An 8,223-nucleotide genomic window follows, 5' to 3' on the forward strand; every position below is an offset into this window, starting at 1 on the left:
CATCCAGTTGTACTGGCCTCCTTGCTAATCTTTCTTTTTAAATATTGTTTTTCTAATTATAGAAAAAGACAATTTTCAACATTCATGTTTAAAAGATTGAGGATTAAATTTTTGCCCTTTAACAGTTGAAGGGATTGTTCTTAAAGGATATATGATATAAATGAGACATGAAGCAATTGGATTACCTGGGTGAGATATTTCCTATTGAGAGAGAAGGGAGAAGACATAGAGGGTCTAAACATAAAGAAATCATGAAGTGACCTTATTCTATTAAACACTTTAGTTAAGGAGGTTTGTGGTACAATAGGGATAGAGGATGGGAATGTACTTTGAAAGGTTGAATTTAAAAAGATCATGAAATGATCTTACTTTATTTCATACTTTGGTAAGAAGGGTTATACTGTTAAAGTTAGAGTACTAGAGGAACAGAGGGAGAGAGTGAGCCCAATATTTTAGTTAAGGAGGAGTGCAGTACTATGGTTAGAGTACTAAAGGGACAGAGGAAGAGATATACCAAATACTTTGGTCTGACGGGGTAGAAGTATTAAGGCTGGAAAGTTTGAGGACAGGAGCAGAGATTGAATCATAAATTTTGGTTACAGTGGTTGTAGGGATATGGTTGGTGTACTATATATAGACACAGGGAGAGAGTGTACTTAGAGGGACTGGAAATGAAAAGATCATAAAGCAATTTTGCTTTACTTGATATTTTGACTACAACTGAAAGAAATGTGGGGAGTGGGGTACAAACGGTTCATGAAATTATTTATCTTTGTATGATGCTTTGGCTCATGAGGACTGTGTATCCATGAAGGGTACTTGAAAAGTGAGGGTGGAATAAGTTGATTATAATCTGGTGTGATTTCTGACTCTTGAGAAGTGTATCCCTAATGGGACAGAAGAGGTGATTTTAATTAATGACTAAGGTGATGCTGCTTATTAGTCAACCAATCAAGCAAGCAAACAAGCAATCAAACTTTGGGAAAAAACAAGACATACAAAAAGTAGTGTATTTTGCCAGAAGGGTGAGTAAGTAAAAGATGGGGTTAAAACAATAAAGACATAAGAAGAAGGACTCTAGTAGGAGAAAGCTAGGCATCAAAGGAAAAACAGCAATTAAAGATATGGAGACACATATTATACTAAAGGGAAAGAAGAGAGGGTATGAATACTGCATAAATTTTTCTCTCCAAGATTTGGCCCAATAAGGGAATAACATACATTCTCAATTGGATTTAAAAGTCTATCCTACCCTTCAGGGAAGTAGAGGGGGGGGAATGAAAGAAAGGGTGAGAAAGGATGACAAAAGGGTAGACAAAAGTAAAAATAAAAGCAAAGTTAAAGTTAAAATTTAAAAGAAAAGTTTAAGGGGAAAGGGAGTAAAACATTGGTGAGGAGGAGTAAGAGGAAAGGAAAGAGAAAGATAGCAAGGAAGGAAATACAGAATTAGTAATCCTAATTGTAAATGTGAGTGGGATGAACTCTTCCCAAAATAGAAGGAGAGAACAGAATTAAAAACCAGAATCTTACAATATGTTGTTTACAAGAAACACATTCAAAGCAGAGACATACACATAGAGTAAAGTAGAAGTCTGGAGCAAAATACATTATGCTTTAGCTGAAGTCAAACAAATAGAGAGTAGTGATTCTGATCACAGACAAAGCAAAAACAAAATTAGATATCATTAAAAGAAGGAAACAACATCTTCTTAAAAGGCACTATAGGCAATGAATTTATCTCATTATTAAACATATATGAACCAAGTGGAAGAGTCTTCAGATCCTTAGAGGAGAAGCTAAATGAATGACAGAGAGACGTGGACAACAAAACTAAAATAATGGAAGACCCTCAACCTTCCTCTTTCAGAATTAGATAAATATGACCAACAAAATAAACAAGAAAGAAGTTAAAAAGTTGAATAAAATCTTAGAAAACTTAGATTTAATAGACCTATGGAGAAAACTAAACAAGTACAGAAAAGAATGTAGCATTTTCTCTGCAATACAGAAACCTTACAATCAAATGCAGAAAGGCAGAAAAAAATGCATGTTTTTCAGAACATGAGGCTATAGAAAATACCTAACAACCATGGAAAGATAAACCAAATTTAATTGGAAAATAAATAACTGAGGACAGCTAGGTGGTGCAGTAGATAGAGCACTAGCCCTGGAGTCAGGAGGACCTTAGTTCAAATCTTGTTTCAGATACTTAATAATTGCCTAGCTGTGTGACCTTGGGCAAGTCACTTAACCCCATTGCCTTGACTAAATAAAATTAAAAAAATAAATAACCTGATTTTAAGGAATGAATGGATCAAACAAGAAATGATAGAAATAATCTACTATTCCATCCAAGAAAATAACAACAATGAGACATCAATACCAAAATTTATGGATTCAGTCAAGAAGTTTTTAGGAAATTATTTTGCTCTAAATGGTTATATGAATAAAATAGAAAAAGTAGAGATTAATGAATTGGAAATGTGACTAAAAGCTAGGAAAAAACATATTAAAAATCCCCAATTACATAACAAAGTCAAATATTCTGAAAATCAAAGGAGAGATAAAGAAAATGCCAATAAATTTGACTATCTGAATGAAACTTTTTTTGAAGTTTTTGCAAGACAATGGGGTTAAGTGGCTTGCCCAAGGCCATACAGCTAAGTAATTATTAAGTGTCTGAGGCCAGATTTGAACTTATGGACTCCTGACTCCAGGGCAGGTGCTCTATCCACTGTGCCACCTAGTTGCCCTGACTACCTGAATGAAATGGGTATAAGAACTACCCAGATTAACACAGGAGGAAATAAAATACTTAAATAATCCAATTTCTGAAAAAGAAGTTGAAGAAATAATCAATAAACTACCTAAGAAGAGAATTTCTAGAATTAGATGAATTTGCAGTTGAATTCTACCAAGCATTTAAGGATTGATTCCAAGTTCAAATGAATTATACTTAAAAATATAAGGAGATCTGCCCAATTCCTTTTATGACACTAATATGAAACTGATATCTAATTCAGGAAGAGTCAAATCAGACAAAGAACATTATAGACCAATCCCCCAATGGACATTGATGCAAAACTCTTAGAATTTTAGCAAAACAATTGCAATGAGTTATATTTAGAATAATAGACTATGATCTAGTAGCATTTATACAAGGTAGACAAGGATGGTTCAATATTAGGCAAATATTCATCATAATTGAATATATCAATAACAAAACCAACAGAAATCATAGAATTATCTCGAGATGTTAATAAACATCTTTCAAATAATGCAATACCTATTAAAACCCTAGGGAATATAGGAATAAATTCAGTTTTCCTCTAAATAATAACAGAATTGATCTAAAATCATCCACAAACATTACATGTAATGGAAATAAACTATGAGCACTTCCAGTAAGATCAAGGATGAAACTAGGATGCCCATTATCACCACCGCTATTCAATATAGGATTGGAAATGCTAGCTTTAGTAATAAGAGAAGAAAAAGAAACTGAAGGAATTAGAATTGGTAATGAGGAAGCAAAACTTTTACTGTTTATAGACAATAGGATGGTATCTTTGGAGAACCCTAGAAAATCAACTAAATCACTACTTGAAACAATTTACAACTTCAGCATGATAGCAGGATATAAAATAAACCCACATCAATCATCATGAACAAATGGACAAAAAAGCCCAAGGGTAAGAGATAGAGAAATTCCATTTAAAGTAATTGTAGACAACATAAAATACTTGAGAATCTGCATCCCAAGACAGAACCTCAGAAACTGTATGAACACAATTACAAAATACTTCTCATACAAATAATGTCAGATTGAAAAAATTAGAAATACACCAATTGTTCCCAGACAGGCTGAACCAAAATAATAAAATGACAATTCTATCCAAATTAAATTACTTATTCAGTGCCTTTTTAATCAACTACCAAAAAAAATTTTATAGAGCTAGGAAAAAAGCAACAAAAGTTCAAGAATATCAAGGAAATTGATTAAAAATATTGCAAAGGGACATGGGCCTAGCTGTACAGATTTAAAACTATATTATAAATAGTCATAAAAACTGCTTGCTAAGAAATAGCATAATAAATCAGTGGAATCAAAAAGAGACAAAAGAAACAGCAGCAAATGACTATAGTAATCTATTGTTTGACAAAGCTAAAGACATTAGTTTCTGTAACTAATCACTATTTGATTAAAAACTGATGGGAAAACTGGAAAATAGTATAACAAAAACTAGGTATAGAACCACATCTTGTTTAAGATTTAGTTATAAGGGCAATACCATAGACCAATTAAGAGCTCAAGCAATACTCTATCTGTCAGATCTTTGGAAAGGGGAAAAATTTATGTGCATTACAAAGTGAAAAATGAATGATTTCTACCATATTAAATTTAAAAATTTTTGTATTAATAAAACCAAAGTAACCAAGATTAGAAGGAAAACAGAAAGCTGGGAAACAATTTTCATGGCTAGTAGTTTTGATAACAGTCTCATTTCTAAAATATAAAGAGAATAGAATCTAATTTATAAGGTTACAAGTTATTCCTGAATTGAAAAATAGTTAAAGGAAATGATCAGGAAGTTTTCAAATGAATAAATAAAAAGTTATATATAGTCATATGAAAAAATGTTCCAAATCATTATTGATTAAAGAAATGCAAATTCAAACAACTATCACACCTAGAAGATTGACTAAGATGACAAAAAATGAAAATGATTAATGTCAGAGAGTCAATGTGAAGATTGGGACATGAATGCACTGTTGGTGGAGTTGTGAACTAATCCCATCTTCTGAAGATCAATCTGGAACTATGCTCAAAGAGAAATAAAATTCATCATATCCTTTGATTCAGCAATGCAAAACTAATTCAAAAACATTTATAAAAGATGGGACAAGTCCCACATGTTCAAAAAATATTCGTAGCAGCTCTTTTTGTAGTGGCAAACAATTTGAAATTGGAGAGATGCCCATCATTTGGGAAATGGCTAAATATGTTATGATATATAAATATCATTGGGTTTTATTTTTCTATAAGGATCAATGAATGATTTAACTTTAGAAAAGCATGGAAAAATTTACAGGAACTAATGCTAAATTAAGGGAAAAGAGCCGAGGAAACATTGGCCACCTTAATAACAACATTGTGATGTGATCAGTTATGATGGTTGCAGCTCCTCTTAGCAGTTCAGGGCTCTAACACAACCCTGGACAATGCCATCCACATCCAGAGGAAAAACAAAAAACAAAAGGAAACCCCCGACCAAACACCACATAATCTGAATGGGCAATATGTTCACTTCAAAATTTCTCTTCCTTTCACATATCACATGGATTTCTTTCTTTTTCCTTCATTCCTCAATCACAAAATGACTAATATGTAAATATGTTAAATACAAAACTACATGTACAACCTTTACCCAGACTGTCCATGACCAAGGGGAATGGGAAGTCAGGGTGGTAAAAAAAGGTGTAACTTTTAAATATGGAGAATGGATGAAAGTTGAAAACCATAAAGAGCAAAGATGGTGGAGTGGAAGCAGGAATTCCCAGAAGCTTTTCCCTGGACCACTCCAATTGCCTCAAAATTAAGAGACTAATCAAATACTAGAGTGGTAGAAGACACAGTAAGTTTGAGTACACTTTTGCAGCTCAAGATAACCTGGAAGATTTGCGGGAAGGGTCCATTCCAATTGGGTTGGAAAGGGCCAGAGTGCAGTCTGGGTCCCAGTGCTGAAACAGATCCTGGGGGGCACCTGGGTCCATGGCATCAGGGATGGTTTCCAGATCTCTCAACCCAGGGATCACCAAGGACAACATGGAAGATCAGCAGGAAAACTGCCACACTAGGAAACTGCAGAGGTACCCAGCAGCTACTTCCATAGCACTCACTCTACAGATCATAAGGGGATCCACAGAGACATCAAGAACTCTCTCTGTTATCCTTGAGACAGGACTCTGTTGCTTTGCCCATCCTCAGATCCAGTTTGCAGTCTGGGCCTAATTATGAGGGATTGAATGATGTTGAACTGCTTTTATTCCTACATAGGAAGATGATACAATAAACTCATATGAACCCTCTCATTTATTACAGCAATTTGTATGAGCATATTTAGACAAGATACAGGAGGGAGCTGTATATGAAATTATAATATATTATAAAGATGGAGTTAATGAACAAGAATGAAATGTACTGGAAGAAAGGGAAAAGAGAGGTAGAATGGGCTGTTATTTCATGTAAAAGAGGTAAGAAAAAGCTTTGCAATTGAGTGAAATGGAGGGAGGTGAGGGTGAATGAGTGAGCCTTCATTCTCATTAGAAATGTCTTAGAGAAGAAAAATGATACATAATAGGAAATAAAAATCTATCTTACACTGGAGGAAAATGGAGGGGACAGGGGAGGGAGGGGGAGAGTAGGAGATAGAGGAGAGGGAAGATCATTGGAGAGGGTAGTAGATCCAACCCACTTTTGAGGATAGACAGGAAGAAAGGACATAGAGAATACAACAAATGGGGAGCAATAGGAAGGAGGTAAATACAACTAGCAATAGCAACTGTGGGATAAATACTGAAGCAACTCCTCTGAAGGACTTATTATGAAGAATTCAATCCATTCCAGAGACAGATCTGAACATCGACTGAAATACCTTTTTTTTTTTCTCTCACTCTGTTTTTCTTGAGATTTCTCTGTTTTGTGGGGAGAGGATTGATTATGTCTACTTTTACATCAAGTTACAGATCTAACATACTTGTTGTCCAGTTTCCCTTGGCAATTTTCAATTCCTCATATAATTCAGTGCTGGCAGAACTGAAGCAGCAAGTATCTGAGCAAGAAAACAATTGCTAGAGTTAAATATACTGATTGCAGTAGATGGAGTAATTGACAGTAAGAAATGATAAGATCAAAAATTCAAAGCAAAAGGAGAATTGTGTTTCACACAGTAAATGCCTAGGGCAGAATTTGAAACTAGGAATCATGTCAAGTACACTCTCCTATATATCATACTGACAGAAGAATTACATAAAGCAGGCAGAAAATTTGCAGAATTATTGACATTTTTTATCAATTAGGGAAAGATTTTAATCTTGGGAGTTATTTTTTTCTATGAAAGACATCACAGCCAGATAACTTTACGCATCTACACAAATCATTTTCTTCACTGTTTTTTCTATTGTTGACAATGTAAAATTCATCTCTTTCAACTTAATATTCAATATTAATAACTCACATTTATTAATTTAGCAATACACTTTGGTTTCTGTTCAACTGATTTTTATTAGGAAATTTTAAAATATTCTTACCTTTCTAATCAACACTAAGTTTTTTTGATCAATAACATAATGTTATTATGATTTGAAGAAGTTAAATCATGATCTTCTATAGAAATGTCGAGTGACTGAGTGAAATCATCAGTATAATCTGTCTCTATCTGAACTTTGTCCTACAAAATGCTTAATAGTTTTATAAAATTTTGGTAGAACACTATATAATTGGTATGAGCTGAGTCATAAAGAAATATAAAATTATATCCATTATGTTTGACTACATTTTAAATTTTCAAAGATATTATATATATGGCAACTAATATAATCATACATGTGTGCTAATTAATATATTGTAAGCTTTAAGAGGTCAAGGACTTTCCTATTCATTTTACTATCTTTCTTAGGACTTGGCATAAGGCACTTCATATTACTTGGTATTGCTTTTTAAACTGGTTTACCAGTATATTATATGAATATATTATGGAAGAAATATGGTATGACATGGACATTATTCTGACAGGATGAGGAGTCACTTTCCCCTCTAGTGAAAGTACTTATGTTAATGAGACCATACACAGATCCTCTGCAGTACTAGATTCCAAACTTAAATGTGATTTAACAGTATAACAAAATTCAGAAACAGAAATTCTATTAAAAAAAGTTTGACTCTTTCCAGGTATATTTGAAAAATAGAACCACTTACATCAGTGACTTAATCAGGGAATAACCTCTAAATTAGAGGTAGAAAATGTAGTTAAAAGTAATAAATTCTGAGAGTAGGTGAAGAAAATAGGTTCTACTGCTTTCAGGGGCTTAATCAACTATTACATTCAAACAATTGTAAGTTAAACAGAGACTACTGTATGCATAGTCATATCCTCACATTTGTCTCTATAGTTTTTGCCTAGTAGTTCCTTAAGTATAATCTGTCTCAGAAAACACTATTGT

The sequence above is a fragment of the Macrotis lagotis genome, chromosome 8 (genome assembly GCF_037893015.1).
Source record: "Macrotis lagotis isolate mMagLag1 chromosome 8, bilby.v1.9.chrom.fasta, whole genome shotgun sequence".
NCBI classification, from domain to species: Eukaryota; Metazoa; Chordata; class Mammalia; order Peramelemorphia; family Peramelidae; genus Macrotis; species Macrotis lagotis.